Raw genomic sequence first — 16599 nt, 5'->3', positions numbered from 1 at the left:
AATTCTATAAGAAATATTAATATAATTAATATTAATAACATTGAAATATTTACATGATCTTTGATAAGGGAAAACCAGATTTCAAAATAATAGATGTAGCATTATTCCACATTTGTACGTGTGTGTGTGTGTGTAGTGAGGCATTGAAAAATAATTAGGAAAGTACAATGAAAGTGTTAATAGTTTTTTCCAAGTGATGTAATTTTTCAAGGTGATATAATGATGGGTATATATTTTTTTTCACTGTGGCTTCTCAGATTTTTAAACATTTCTACAATCAATGTATCTTTTTTGTCATTAGAAAAAAATTGAGGGGCACCTGGGTAACTCAGTCAGTTAGTTAAGTCTCCAACTTTGGCTCAGGTCATGATCTCATGGTTTGTGAGTTCTAGCCCCTCATGGGACTTTCTGCTGTCAGCATAGAGCCTGCTTCGGATCCTCTGTCTCCCTCTCTCTGCCCCTTTCCCATTCACACTCTCTCTCTATGTCTCAAAAATAAAGAAAAACATTTAAAAAATGCTACTTAAAAAAAAGAAAAAAAAATTGAGAACTTGCAAGTGAATTTTGCCAGCACAGAATTTCTTACATCGTAATGATTGACCAAACCAAATGTTTGTCTAATGTCTAAAAGACATTTTAATCGTAAGTTTTTATTAATCATTATTTTAAAACATACACACTTAAATCCTTGCATATATTAATTTGATTTCCTAAACAGCTTTTAATTAAGAGTTCAATACATCTAGTACAGATTTTAGGTATAACTGCCAGCACCAAATTGACTTCACTTTTCATCCACTAACCACTAACCCTTGACTGACCCCTTGTAGATTTCATATTAGTTGCCCTTTCGCCATAAGGTGAAATCTACACACACTCTCTCTTAACTAAAGTGGAGATTTGATTTCTCAGCAAGTTGCTAAGAACAATGTTTCACAAAAGCTATGTTTTTTTAAGTGTCTAAAATGCAGAACAACTTTACTTTTTAGTATCCTTCTAATGTTTATCCTGAAAATCTGCTCATTCCAAGGAGCATGCTTTACCTGAGTATTTATTGATTTAACGTTCAGAATAAAAAAACCAAATCCAGCAATGCACATAGACTCACTGGTTTCCAGCTCCTGCTCTTAATAGTGATGATCTTGGACTCCAGACATTAGTTTCTACATCTGTAAAAGAAGAACAATTAAATATGTATAAGATTGCTATGAAGATTTTTTTAAATGTATATAAAGAACATGGGAGTTGTTAAGTATAAGCTAATATGCTCCAATTCCTCAGAGCTTCACTGTTACATGGCAAAAATGAAGGAAAACCTCTAAATTTGGAGTCAAAAGACAGGTCTCTAGTCTAGAAATTCAATATCAAAATATGCAGCCCTGACGAAAACCAATCCATTACTATTTAAACAAATTTAAAAATCAACAATAATTGGGGCACCTGGGTGGCTCAATCGGTTAAGCGTCTGACATCAGCTCAGGTCATGATCTCACAGTCCGTGAGTTCAAGCCCTGTGTCGGGCTCTGTGCTGACTGCTCAGAGCCTGGAGCCTGCTTTGGATTCTGTGTCTCCCTCTCTCTCGGACTCTCCGCCGTTCGTGCTCTGTCTCTCTCTGTCTCAAAAATAAATAAACATTAAAAAAATTTTTTTAATAAAAAAACCAATAATTAAAAACAAAAAACCCAAGTAGATTAATTGTACCTAAGTTCTCCTATTACTATTGCTGCTTGTTAGTTCACTTTATTTGCTAGAACTCAGCTACCAGACATGTGGCAGTAATGCCAAAGGATTTTTAAAAATGGAAGAGAAAATCTTAAAATCAAGAAAATTTTCTTTATTGATATTTCAATCCAAGAAACAATTGTATATGCTCAGAAAAATTCATACAGTATGGGAACTGTTATAGTAAATATAAATAAATAAACTGCAGCAAAGGGGGAACTTTATTTCCCTTCTTTTTTTTTTTTTTTTTGTACATTGTATAGAGACTACAACTGTTCACCGGTCTACCTTCTGGATCAGCAATGTTCTGCTGGAGCACTGTATGAAAACCACTGATCTAGTCCAGATGAGAAAATAGCCTCACGAAAAAATGCCCAGGATTATATACCAAAGTTATTGAAGATCCACACCTACTCAATTCCTCTTCATGGTACTTTCTACTACATCCGATTTGCCTATGCTAGCAAAAGAGATTTCCTGGAATTGGTATTGAACTTAAAAGTCAGTTTTCTTCTTTTCTCTGTCCCTTCTTCTCTGCCTCTCTCTCTCCTTCCTTTCCTTCATAAGCTTTCCCAGAAATGAGATTTTATACTTTTATACAACCAACAGTAATTAACAGCTTAGTCAACCAATAAATAATTTTTATACTTTCTCTAAATTATTTTGATGACTTTCAGTCCATTTCATCTTCTTTGTAATCTCAGAGGATTAGCAGAGAAGTTAATTATGTTATCCATATATCAACATCTTCTGTTCCTTGAGAATGTTTAGGGTTTTTCTTCATTTTTCCTTCTCATCTTTCAATCTAAAAGGGTTTTTATAGGCTTAGAATCAGAAAGAAAAAAAATAGATAAGGAGGCATAAGACTTTTCACCTGGAAAATTGTAATTTTGCTTTTTTTTTTTTTTTTGCATAGAAATATAAATGGAGAATCAGCACTGTTCTGCATATCAGGGATCATATGAAAGAAAAGTTGATTCTTCTGATCCTTTTTCATTCCCTCTGTATCATGCAGCATTCGTAAAGGACTTATTCCTATTGCTGAAAAAGGAGATTGGCCAGTGTGCTCATCTGACTTATGGCAGAGGACTGAATTTGAAACTAGTAGAGACTTTTTAAAGGTCATAAACATGAAATTATAGTATCGATTTGGTAACTGAATTAGCTCTGTGGGTACTAGAACTGAATGGTAAAGCATATGACATGGAAAAAGAAAAGCAACAGTGATTGTTATTAGTGTTTCATCTGCCTAGAACCTGTAGCCAGGCCCTAGAAGATGCTCCTGTCCCATTCACTGAGGAGATTGCAAAATCCAAGACATGTCCAGCTGTCACCTCAGCAACTCAGGAACCTAAGCCCTCATCAGGCAAAGGGATATGGTGTTTAAACATATATGTATATTGTGTGTGTGTGTGTGTGTGTGTGTGTGTAATTTATTTATTTATTTAAGTAATCTCTACCCTCAGCATGGGACTCGAACTCACGACCCTGAGATCTAGAGTCATGCCAGCTAGGTGCTCCAGGGATATGGTACTTGTAAGAGAAGATGCACTGAGAAGGTACTTGTCTGGAGGCTGGGAAAAGCCTTAACACACTGGATTAGTAATGGGCATGTCTGACATCTGTAAATGATCCTCACAAAGCATTTATCACATACATTTTAAAAATCTATTCCTCACAACAATTTATGACAGGAAGTTTATTTCTTTTGTTTTTATATTTGGAGAAGCCAAGGCTCAAAGTAATTCAGTGACTCACTGAAAATCATTCAATGAGTCCTGGGACTTGAACTCAGGAATTCTGATTCCAGATAGCACCATCATTCCTCATAGTAAAGTATTAAACTCCCAATATAACATAGTTATACGTTTTTTGTTTTTTTGCATAATGTATATCTATATATTTCTTGATATATCTGTATTTATATTTCCTGATTATAAAAGTGGTATGTGCTGTAGCAAGCTTAGCAAATACAGTAAAGTTAAAGGAAAGAAAAAATAAGAGAATATCTAGTCTGAAAATACAGAAAGAACTGCTATTAACTCTTCCCTCTGTATTTTTCCCTTTGTGATTCAATAATTTATATCCTTTGCTTATTTTTTATTGTTATGATTGTGTGTTTATGTCTTTACAATGACTTGTGATGTCACTTTATACATTGAGGATATTAACCCCTTATAATATGGAATAAAATATTTTTCTTAGTTTTTTTATTTTAACTTTGATAATACTGCTTTTTAATATATTGAAGTTAAAATATTTTGTGTTCAAATTTATCACTCATTTTTTTAAGGCTTTCTATCATTGGTATAATATTAGAAAAGCCTTCAAAACTCCTAATAGGACAACTATTTACCTATATGGGTGGTTTTTTCCCACAAATTTCAAGATTTTCATTTTCACATTTATTTGCACAATCTGTGTAGTATTTATTTTAGTATATGATGAGGTAGGAATCAAACAACTGTTTCCCAAATTATTAACTAATTGCCACAGCATTGCTAAACACTTTTTCTTTGCCCACGTAATTGAAAGGTTACATTCATCACACACTATAGTTTTGTATGTAACTTTCTGTACTCCCCATTTATTTCCATTTATCTGTCTACTTTAGCAAACATGGGTCAGTTTTATTCTTGGTTCTTATTTATTCTTTTATTATCAGGTTTATCCCTTTAAACTGGAAAAGATCTCAATACTGTTTAAGTTTTACTAACTATTTGAGAAGAATTTCTATCGCCCTATATAGAAGTAGTAATTTATATATATGTATAAATTTATATAACATGTAATAATTTATATATGTATAAATTTATATAATATGTAATTTATATATGTATACATTTATACATATACAGAGGCATTAATGTAATATGTATATTGTATTTATACACAAATGTGTATACATTTATATGTAATTTATACATATATAAGTAGTAATTTACACACATATATGTAATATTAACTTAGTCCAAATTCCTTACATAGGTTATTGTTTTCAACCTTTGGCCCCAAATGATGGTTTTATCATTTTACAAAATTAAAGACACATTATTGGGTTACCAATCCTCACAACTTTACATCAGCTTTTTCTTAATATAGTTAGATTAAGGATTCTAACATCTTATATGACGGTTCACTGTTCAACTTTCTTTCATCTCACTAAGAAAGTAGTTAAGGTGTTAGATCAGTGACTTCAAAATTCATGAAGGAATGAGAAATGAGAAAATCAGTGAGTGAAAGAAACTAAAAGAAGAAAAGATAAACAAACAAGAGGATTTCATAATAGGAAACACAAACAACAACAGAAATAAAAATAAGTCAAATAAAATCATTTAATGTATTTATGTTAATTTTCAGAATAAATGTTAATGGATGAAGTGTCTCTATTGAGGTATACTCTCATACCTTTAAACCAAATAAATAACCATAAATTTTATTCAAGGTGATTAAATGGGTTGTACAATTCCTCTATATCCTGTTTTTTATCTGAAGATCACAGAATCTGTCAGTTTCTAAAAGGAGGTGTGTTGAACAACATGATGGTCTAAGAAACAGAAAATGCAAACAGCTATTTAAATAAGTTGCCAATAAAAGTAAATGACTAGGAATTTTTGGAAATAAAAGGGAGTATCCAACCAGAAATCAGGTAAGTACTATCAAAAAGGAAAAGAGGGGGCGCCTGGGTGGCGCAGTCGGTTGGGCGTCCGACTTCAGCCAGGTCACGATCTCGCGGTCCGTGAGTTCGAGCCCCGCGTCAGGCTCTGGGCTGATGGCTCGGAGCCTGGAGCCTGCTTCCGATTCTGTGTCTCCCTCTCTCTCTGCCCCTCCCCCGTTCATGCTCTGTCTCTCTCTGTCCCCAAAATAAAATAAATAAACAAACAAAAAAAAAAAAGGAAAAGAGGAATGAGGAGAAAATACAGTAATATCAGACGAAATAAAATTCAAGATTAAAAACACTAAAAATGAAAAGGGAAACATTTTAATTGGTAAAAGGAATAATTCACCATTTTGTACCTGTTGATATAGCTTCTAAATATGTGAAGTACAATGTGTTATATTTACATGGAGAAGTTTCCAAACTATAATGATAATTGTAGATTTTTGACATGCCTCACAAAATAATGACATATTAAGTGGCCCTCAAATACAAAAGGATGTGGAGGAATTGAATAACACATTCATTATATTTGATTACAGATATATGTATAGAACTGTGTGCCTGATATTCTTTTTCAATACCCACAGAACATTCACTAAGATTGACCAGTCATTCAGCCACAAAAATAAAAGCTCTATAATCTCTTTTTTGTGTGTGTGTGTATGTTGGATACTTGAAAAGTTTAAATTTTCTTTTTTTTTCAGTATTTATTTTTTTTCAATATATGAAGTTTATTGTCAAATTGGTTTCCATACAACACCCAGTGCTCATCCCAAAAGGTGCCCTCCTCATACCCATCACCCACCCTCCCCTCCCTCCCACCCCCCATCAACCCTCAGTTTGTTCTCAGTTTTTAAGAGTCTCTTATGAAAAGCTCTATAATCTCAGTAAGTACTGAAAGCAGAATACAAATTGGAGTGCAAGAAAACTATAAATTAACTGCCAAAGAACAGAAACACACACACACACACACACACACACACACACACTATACTGAAAAACTTTAAAATACCGTTCATAATAATCATTGGTTAAAAATAAAATCAAGCTGAAATCACAGACTATTAAATATAAACAACACTGAGAACACTACATATGAAAACTTAGGTGATGTGACCCAATTTTAATCAAATAAAAATTAATATCCTCAAATATATTAATTAGAAGCAGAACATATTTAAAATACACAAACACTTTGAATCGAAGGATATAAAAATCTTCCCCCAATTGTTTTTAAGTAGAATCTGTTGAGTGTTAAAATCAGAAGTCTATGAAAATTAAGAAGTAAACTTTATCAATTATGCTATCAACAGAAAAATCAGATAAATCTAATAAAAAACACAAATATATAATATTAAGATAAGGAAAGAAACATAACTACAGAGGAGATTAAAAAGTTATGAGAGTATTATATCAATAAAATTGAATTTCTTAGGTGAAAAGGATATTTTTCCAAAAATCTATATAATAATGAACATTGACTCAAGAGAAAGAAAGAGGAAAAGAAAAATAAACCAATTACCACAGAAAAAACAGAAAACATAGTTAAATCCCCAACTCCCACAGTAGAGGCACTAGGTAAACCATTACACCTTATAGAAATGATAATTCCTGTTTGTAAAATATGTGTATGTATGTATGTATGCATGTATGTATGTATCTTTAAATTTTTTATTATAAAGTAATTTATCTTTAAATTTTTTATTATAAAGTAATAGGTATATCATGGAAAAATTTAAAGAATACAGAAAGTTTTAGACATCACAGTTTAAGTCCTGTGCTATTTAAAGATTTTATACTCACTCTTGTGTCTAGTGTTACTGTATAATCCCACAATCCAACAAAAGCAAACCAAATACAGAAACAAAACTTTATATCAATATTACTTATAAATGTAAATGCAAAACTTCTGTACAACATATTTCACGTGAAAATTCAACAGTGTATCAAAGAAATAACTCACCATGACTAAATAAGGTTATCCCAGAAAAGCAAGGATGCTCAAAACCAGGAAATCTATTGAGGTAGCTCATTACATTAACTGAACACAGTAGAATTACCATGTGATCATCTTGATAGATGCCAAAGCAAGTTGTTAATAAAATTTAATATCCATTTCTGATTACAAACAAAACAAAATAAAACAATTGAATTTTCAGTAATTCATACTAGAAGAATACTTTTTTCATTAACAGGCTATCTACCAGGAAATCACAGCAAAACTTACTACTGAAATATTGGAAGCATTCCCATCAAGGTCCAGAATTAACAAGGAAAATACCTGTTATTCACTGACACAATGCAACATTTCACTGAGGTCTTGGCCTTCGAGATACTTCAAGAAATTGTAAGAATAAACATTAGAAAGATTGAGACCAAATGGTTATTATTTGTAAATGCAAATTAGAAACTCTCAAACAATGCTCTTCAAAATGAATAAAACTCAGAGTTCAAGAAGGGAACTGAGGACAAGGGAAACATACAAAAATCTATTAATTTTCCCATATGCCAGTAACATCTAAATAGGTTTGGATGCATTCAGCTTTAGTTAGAGAATGCTGAATTAAGGTTTAACTCGTATTTACTGACAAAGGAATCAGGAGGAAACAGTTCATTGGTAGGTCCAGTGGTTTGGTAACGTTTTCACGGATCTAGACACTTCATCTTTCTGCTACATCATCTCAACATGCTGCCTTTTTGTCTCATGGCCACATATGGCTTATCCCAACCAGGTGCTATGCCTGCTCATCAGCATTGAAAATTGGAAGAAAGAATGGGGGCAGAAGCAAAAGGGATTTTACTTGTATCAAAGGGTAAATATGATCAGAATTCCTCTTATCACACATTGTGTAATACTAGATAGATATTATGGCCAGCTTCCGTGGCAGGAGTGCTAGAGAAAGTGAGCATGTAGTAAAGGCACAATCATTTAGACTGTCCTGACTGGCTTAGACCTTATCACGATTCATCCTCTGAGAATGGGCATGTTGCAGACCCCAAATAAAATTAGCAAGAAAGAAGTGGCTGGAGGGTTACTTTGTAGATGACTCACACTGTATGTCATCGTACCATTCGGAAAATACAATGGGGATAGAAGATCCCAATCGCACAGATGACAATTTTTAGAACATCTATAATGTAGCTAAAATAAATAATGAAATGTGCAAAACCTACAGGATTGTATTTAAAAATTTTACTGAAAGTACTTATGACATGAAAATGGAGGCACATATCACATTCTTACATGAAAAGCCTCACTACTGTTGGTTCTCTATATAATAATCTACAAATCCATAGTAGTCTCAACCAAAATGGCCTTTACTTTTTCACCCTGATAAATGATTCTTTAGTTCCTCTGTAAGAGGAAATTATCATCACCAAAGATGAGACTAGTATGAAGCCTAACTCTTCATCATATATCATAAAATTTATTATACAGATATAGTGACAAGAGTAGAATACAAATAACAGAATACAGAATGGAACACAATTAAGAATACAAAATCCAAAGCCAGCCTATGCATCTGGGAGGATTAGTATATAATAAATACAGAATTTCAGATCAGTTGGAAATAATCAACTATTTTAGATTTAACTTTGGAAAAATGTCTCCACTTGGGAAGAAGTAGTTATATTCCTTTCTCACACCATGTACAAAAATAAATTCCAGATGGATCAAAATTACAAACATGAAAAAACAAAACTGTAACATACTGGGACTCATGGGGAAATATTTTTATAATCTTGGCTGTGAAAAGTTTTTCTAAAATGTCATAGATTGACCGGTGAATCTACATAATAAATTTTATAGGTGAGGAAAGTTAAAAGACAAATGAAAGACTTGGAGAAGATAGTTGCAACATATATAACAAAAATAAATATTATTTGCAAAGAGTTTCACTGATTCAATAAGAAAAAGACAATCTACATTTTAAAAATGGATGGACTATCAAGCAATTCGCAGAAGGCATACAAAATGGGCAAAACATATTAAAAAGACATCACATCTCTAATAATCATGGAAGCGAAACATTAATAATCATAAGAATTTCAAGGGCGCCTGGGTGGCTCATTGGGTTAAGCATCTGACTTCAGCTCAGGTCATGATCTCACGGTTGGTGAGTTCGAGCCCTGCGTCGGGCTCTGTGCTGACAACCAGTACCTGGAGCCTGCTTTGGATTCTGTGTCTCCCTCTCTCTCTCTGTCCCTTCCCCTGCTCACGCTCTGTCTCTCTCTCTGTCTTTCTCTCTCTCTCTGAAAAATAAACAAATATTAAAAAGTTAAAAAAAAAAGAATTTCATTCAGCAGATTGTCAAATATCTTTTAAAAATTGATACTATCCAGTGTTGACATGGATATACAAGTACTGAGTTTGTAGAAATGTAAATCTGTACAGTAGGGTTTGGTGGACAATGGGGTGATAGCTATCAAAATTTAAACTATTCATAGCTTTCTGACCCAAAAACTATATTTCCTATTTTTTTAACATTTATTCATTTATTTTGAGAGAGAGAGAGAGAGAGAGAGATCATGAGCAGGTATGGGGCAGAGATAGAAAGGGGGAGAGAGAATCCCAAGTAGGAGCACAGAGCCCAGTGCGGGGCTTGATCCCACAACTGTGAGATCACTACCTGAGCCAAAATCAAGAGTCGGATGCTCAACTGGCTGAGCACCCCCAGGTGGCCCCCAAAACTATATTTCTAAGAATCCATCTTATAGAAATATTTGCATATGTGTACATATGTGCTTGTCATAGTATTATTTCTAACCAGAGAAAATCTTCAGCTACTTAAATACCCAACAATAGTGGAATTATTTTATAAATTATAGCATATAAATTTAAACTATTACAAATTTTTATGCTTTCATTACAATTAAGATAGACTTATTTGTATTGACTTGGCAAGATCTTCAAAATATATTATTACATTAAAAATTGTATTTATTTTGTTAATGCTACATTTTTATATTACATATTATATTATAAATGTTATGTTTATATATTATATCATGTAAGTATGCAAGTGCATAGAACAGTATCTAAAAGGATGCTTTTACAAGTGATTTATTATAGGTTGGGGCATCTATTTATTTTTTTTAATTAAAAAAATTTTTTTAATGTTTATTCATTTTTGGAGAGAGAGGGAGACAGAGCATGAGCAGGGGAGAGGCAGAGAGTGAGGGAGACACAGAATCTAAAGCAGGATCCAGGCTCTGAGCTGTCAGCACAGAGCCCAATGTAGGGCTCAAACTCAAGAACCATGACATCATGACCCGAGTTGAAGTTGGACACTTAACCCACTCAACCACCTAGTTGCCTCTAGAGGTTGGAGCATCTTTTTTTTAAATTTTATTTTTATTTATTTTTATGTTTATTTATTTCTGAGACAGAGAATGACAGAGCATGAGTGGGGGAGGGGCAGAGAGAGAAGGAGACACAGAATCAGAAGCAGGCTCCAGGCTCTGAGCTGTCAGCACAGAGACCGACGCGGGGCTCAAACTCACAAACCATGAGATCGTGACCTGAGCCAAAGTGGGTCGCTCAGGCGCCCCTATAGGTTGGAGCATCTTAATGCAGAGATTGGCAGGGGTGGGGAATAGCTATAAAGGAACTGTAGTATTTTGGTCTGTGTATTGCTAACTTCAGATTTTTCAAAATATGCACGTATCGTGTGCTTTTGCAGTTAAAAATATTTTAAAAGGGACAGCTTAGTATTTGGATGAAACAGACTGAGGTTCAAGTCTAAGTATACACCACCTAATAGTTGTATGACTTGAGTATTTTTAAGTTCTCAGAGACTCCGTTTCTTTACCTACAAATTAGGTAAAATAATACTTACTCCATAATGAGTTAACAGATCAAAAGAGATGATGTAGGAAAACATAATGGCCTATAGTGGATGCCCAACAAATGTTGTGTTCTTAAAAGGCTAAGGTTAGAGATAAGTAAATTGTAATCCTTATCATTGGCTTTTCTTATTTGGGCTCCAAGGAAGCATGGTTTGCTCAAGCAGATATTGTCAAGCACTTGTCCTTGAAATTTTCATTGAAAGATTGTAGATCTGCATTTTGAGATGAACTAAATACTCAGTTGTTTGATCATTCATTCATTTATGCAGTGAGTGTGGTATTCTTTACTATCTGTTAGGCAGTGTGCTAGGCACATGCGGGTATAAAGATGAACAAGAGCCAGTCCTTCCCACTGAGGAGCCTAAAGTTTGCCTTCCTTTAATTCTTCCAGTTTAGTGACATAAACGCAATTCTAGAGACAGTTATAAATACTAAGGCTATAGAAAAGGATAGTGCTGAGAAATCACAGAATCAGAGAATGTTTGAAGTGAGCAAGAGATCATTTATTCAACTTCCCATCCAACGCAAGAACTCCTTCCACAATATTCTTGGAAGACTGTAATATAGTTTCTGCCAGAATAATAATGATTTATTGAATATTTACTACTGTCCCAGACACCATTCTAACTCTTCACAAACATTGTCTCCACTTGAACGTCACAGCAAAGCTGAAAGCTAGTTGATGTCATACATAATTGACAGATAGAAACTGAGACCCAGAGAGGTTAAATAATTTGTCTGAGGTTACACAGCTAATTCACAGGGCTGAAATCTGAACCCAAGTCAGCCTTATCCTAGAACCCATGCTCTTAATCTGAACTACTACACCCTACTGTTTTTACAGCTGGGACATTTCCAGTGATACAAACCTTAATATATGAAAAGCCTATTGTTACACTTCTTGTACAGTTCTTCTCTATATAGTGCTGGAATCTGTCTTCTAATAACATCAATTCCTTACCTCAGTGAGTATCAGATAACACCTGCAGTATAATTGGACTTGCCAGGAATGTTAAAATCCTTTAGACCTGGTTTCTACCCTCAGGTAGCTTATAATCTTGCCTTTTTTTTTTTTTTTTTATAATCTTGCCTTTTCTGTTTGGAAAAGCACGAAATGCCTGTTCTCTTTTACCAGAGCGTCTTCCAAAAGTCTGAAAACAAATCCATCCCAAGCCCTTCTGTATAAAAAACTGTACCTCTCACTGAATTTGTTGTTGTTCCCCATTAAATATCCTCAGTTCTTTCAATTGTTGCTGGATTTTTAGAGCCTCTCCCTCTCAATTTTCTTTCTCCAAAAGTAGATATGATTCTGTCCTTAAAAGACAGGGTTTTGAACCCAAACAGTGTAATGCTAATGATAGTACACAGAGAGTTTAACTGACTTTCATTTGAATATCAACATCAATTAATACTGCAATAATGATTCTAGCTTTCAATAGCAATAATGTTATGGACTTATATTAAGTCAACTTGACACCACTCAGTTCCCCCACATTTTTTTTTTTTTTAATAAATATTCACCCAACCAGGTCTTGATTTTCTCCTTGGAACTTGTGAACTTTGAATTTGTGAAATACAATTTGTATCTTTTATGTTTAATTCTTAAGACATTGTTACTATCCTTGTTAAATACAATCTTTAAAGCAAAAATTGGTATCCTGCTTCAGACTGCCAACTGTTTTTCAGTCTTGATATTGTTTTCTGTTTTATTAGATATCTCACCAAGCTTTATGAAATCCTCAATCCTCAAAGCCCAATGTTTTTGTGATCTCTTTGAAGAATCAAGGCAAAGGAGGGAGTTTTGAATTGTGTTACTAATGACCTCTTCCAAGTTGGAATAGGTTCATTAATCAATCCTTCTTTGTTATTATTGTTCAATCAATCTTCCTTTGTTATCACTGTTCAATCGGACATGAATTCACCTAGCTAAGAGCATCTGATGTACTATATTATGAGAAACAGAAAACATGTTCTTGAAATTAGGATATATTACATGCATGGTATTTCCATGTACTTGTTAATTTGGCCTGATTTATTCTTACCAAACCCACAATGGATCCAATAATCACTGTATTCTTTCCTAAATGCTCACAAATCATTTATCCCATCTACCTACCCACATACCATCTTTTTAAAAAATTTTCTCTTCAAGTTCTACAAAGGATTCAGGTCAAATTATAAAAATAAATTCAATAAAAAGGGAAAGAATAGATAAAGAAATGGGAGCAAGGGTAAAAATGAGTAGAAAGATAACCACAATGGCGGTGGATTAACATACAATAATGCATGGCATAGATTCCTACATGTGTGTTTGGGGCAAGCCAAAACAGGTGAGACACAATATTAGTGACAAGACACTCAGAAGGTAGAGGCAAGGTTTTGTTTGTTTGCATTTGTTTTTCAACATTTAAGAGAACCATGACATCTGTGGCTTTGTTTGCTGCCCTTCAATAGGCCAGTGGGATAACATCAAAACCTGATTGGATAAGAGTAGTTCTAGAAGGGTCAAAGCAATGCTGTCTGTGTGGGCATGTTTCCCATGGTCTGACCTCATCCAGGACAACCCAGAGAACCACAGGAGAGAATATATGCGTGTACTTCAGGCAATCTTCTTTTAATGTCATTGCTCACAACCATATTTTTATTTGTTTGGAATAGCTGGGCTCTCTAGTGAGAACCTAGATCAGATGGTCTGTGTTGCCAATTAAAGGCGTATCTGTGTGGATAAGTTCCCTATAGAAAATTTAACAACTATGCTAAGAAAAAGTCTATCATCTATTTATTTAATATAACCCATTGCTTATCAAGGGTAGAAGTATAGCTTCTTGAGATAATGACAGTAGTTCACCAGAGGAACTTAGGAATAATTTCATTTCAATGAGATATTTACATAGATTTGCACATTATTATGACACATAAAAATATTAATATTTATTTTAGCCAGGTGAAATCATTTTTGGCACTAGATGGATCTAAATAATAAATTTTAAAATAAAAAGAAGAATAGAGTGCTATTTATAATATTTCTATTTCAATAATTTTCTTTCTTCTGTTTTTTCTAGACAACAGAAACTGAAAGGTTTTCCAGAGATTTCTGGAAAAAAAAGTGGGTAGGGGCGCCTGGATGGCTCAGTCAGTTAAGCATCCGACTTTGGTTCAGGTCATAATCTCACAATTCGTGGGTTCGAGCCCTGCGTCCCCGCTCTGTGCTGATGGCTCAGAGACAGGAGCCCGTTTCAGGTTCTGTGTCTCCCTCTCTCTCTGCGCCTCCCCCACTCACGCTCTGTCTCCCTCTGTCTCCAAAATAAAAATAAAACATTAAAAATTTTTTTCTTTTAAAAAGTGGGTAGAGTGCTATCCTTTCTAATATTAATCAAGCCATATTTTATTACCCTCAAGACACGATAAATATTGTTTAAAAAATAATCTCTCACCTAGTATATATTTTCTCCCAATTTAGCAAGTACTTAAGAATAATACCACTTGATCATCTGCCCAAATAGCTTACTTAGTTCATAGTTTAAAAAGGAACAAGGTCCAGACAACCTACCAGGTGGTGTGGACCAGGGCTACCACAGTCAGATTTGCATTATTTTCAATAGCAGATGCCCATATTTACAGTAGTGATGAAAATTCTTGGGCATGCCGACAGCTTCCCACCTCAAATACCCAAGCTTCTCTGTTTCTCTGGCTAGGGACTTTTGCTGGCAGTGAAGAATGTGCACAGGGCAACCTGGGAAATGCTAAATACTTAGTCTCCCAAGTGGGAAACTCTCAACCAATGAGTCTGTGACCCACCTGACAATGCTGGAGAATATCCTTCATGCTTCCTCAGATGGTCCCTATGAAACCGAGCCAGTTGCCCATAGCAATAACATGCTCATTAGTACACCCTCTATCTGCCTCTCTCAATCCCTGTCTCAAAAAACACAAACTAAGACATCCTCTTTTACCATTTCTATTGAAATTTCAGTGAACTTGATTGTAAGTAAGCAGCTCCCCAGAGTGAGAGGGGGAATCCTCTCTCTAACTCATAAATAAGGTAACAATGGGGTGGAGGGAAGATGGTGTTATGGAAAAAGTATGGAAATTGGAAGCAGAAAATCTAACCTCTGGTCACATCTCAGTCCCCATCAAACTCAATTTCTTCTGCTTTCTCCTTGAACATGCTATTCAGTTGACCTCTGATTCTCTTGATTCTCCTCCAATCTCATGAGCCACACACTGTCTCCTTTGCTGGACCCTCCTCATTTTCCCGCCTCAATCTCTTAGAGAGATGTAAGCTCAGTCCCCTGTCTTCCTTCTTTTGGCTGTCTAAACTCAACACACGTATGGTGAATGATGTAAGAAGCCAGTTGTAAATCAGGGGAGGTTGGCCTACAAGACCTTTTACCTCCCTTTCATTCAAATACCACATGAGCTTAGCTGACTATGAAAGTAGAAACGACATGCTCTGACTTGTTCATCAGAGGAAAGACTTTTCACTATCTTTTTTAATCACCAAAAGTTGTCTTTCTCACATTTCTCCATTCACTGGGGAATGTCTATTAAAATGTTTACGTTAAATTGATTTTTATAAGCTTATATACATCTCTAGATGAAATTCAGGACTTTGGTTTTCTTTCTCATTTCTTTCTTTTTTCACTTTGTTTTCTTTCTATCTTGAGTATGTTTTCTTTCTATCTTGAGTATGTTTTCTTTAAGCATTCCAATTTTCCCCAGGTGTACTGTACTCCCAGTAGGATGTGGATTTAGGAGCAAAAAGGAGTAAGAATTCCCCTTCCAATCATGAGTAGGCCTTTTCCCCTCAACATTTCTATCTGCCCATATGCTACTTTTAGGAAATCAAGAGAAAAAGTGAAAAGGGCAGTAAAACCAATTTTGCATCTATCCAATTAGTCCAAGACATGGACTCTCATCCTTTCTTCTTCTCTACATAAGCTGAGATGTGCTCATTGCCTTATATTTTCTCCATCTATCTTAATTAATCACTGTTTCGTTTCTAATCTGAGAAATTATTTACAAAATTATAACTCGTGTATCTAAAGCTTTAGACATGTCATTGTTCTCTTCTTTTCATTCTTTGCTTAAAGCTGAAATCCAGGTTTTTTTCATATTTACCAAAACATGAAAATCTGCCAGGAAATCTGCCAGGATGAAGACTGGATTATATTCTTTCACAAATCCCTGAGCCCTAAGTACAACTGGTGACTAACTGCTAAACTTCATTTCTTAGGATCCTCCTTTTCTTTAAATTTTTTTTTTTCAACGTTTATTTATTTTTGGGACAGAGAGAGACAGAGCATGAACGGGGGAGGGGCAGAGAGAGAGGGAGACACAGAATCGGAAACAGGCTCCAGGCTCTG

The sequence above is a fragment of the Lynx rufus genome, unplaced genomic scaffold, assembly GCF_022079265.1.
Source record: "Lynx rufus isolate CCGP_SWC_20201006 ecotype Redwood Valley unplaced genomic scaffold, mLynRuf1.p SCAF_10, whole genome shotgun sequence".
Classification (NCBI taxonomy): domain Eukaryota; kingdom Metazoa; phylum Chordata; class Mammalia; order Carnivora; family Felidae; genus Lynx; species Lynx rufus.
This window is presented reverse-complemented; position numbering follows the sequence as displayed.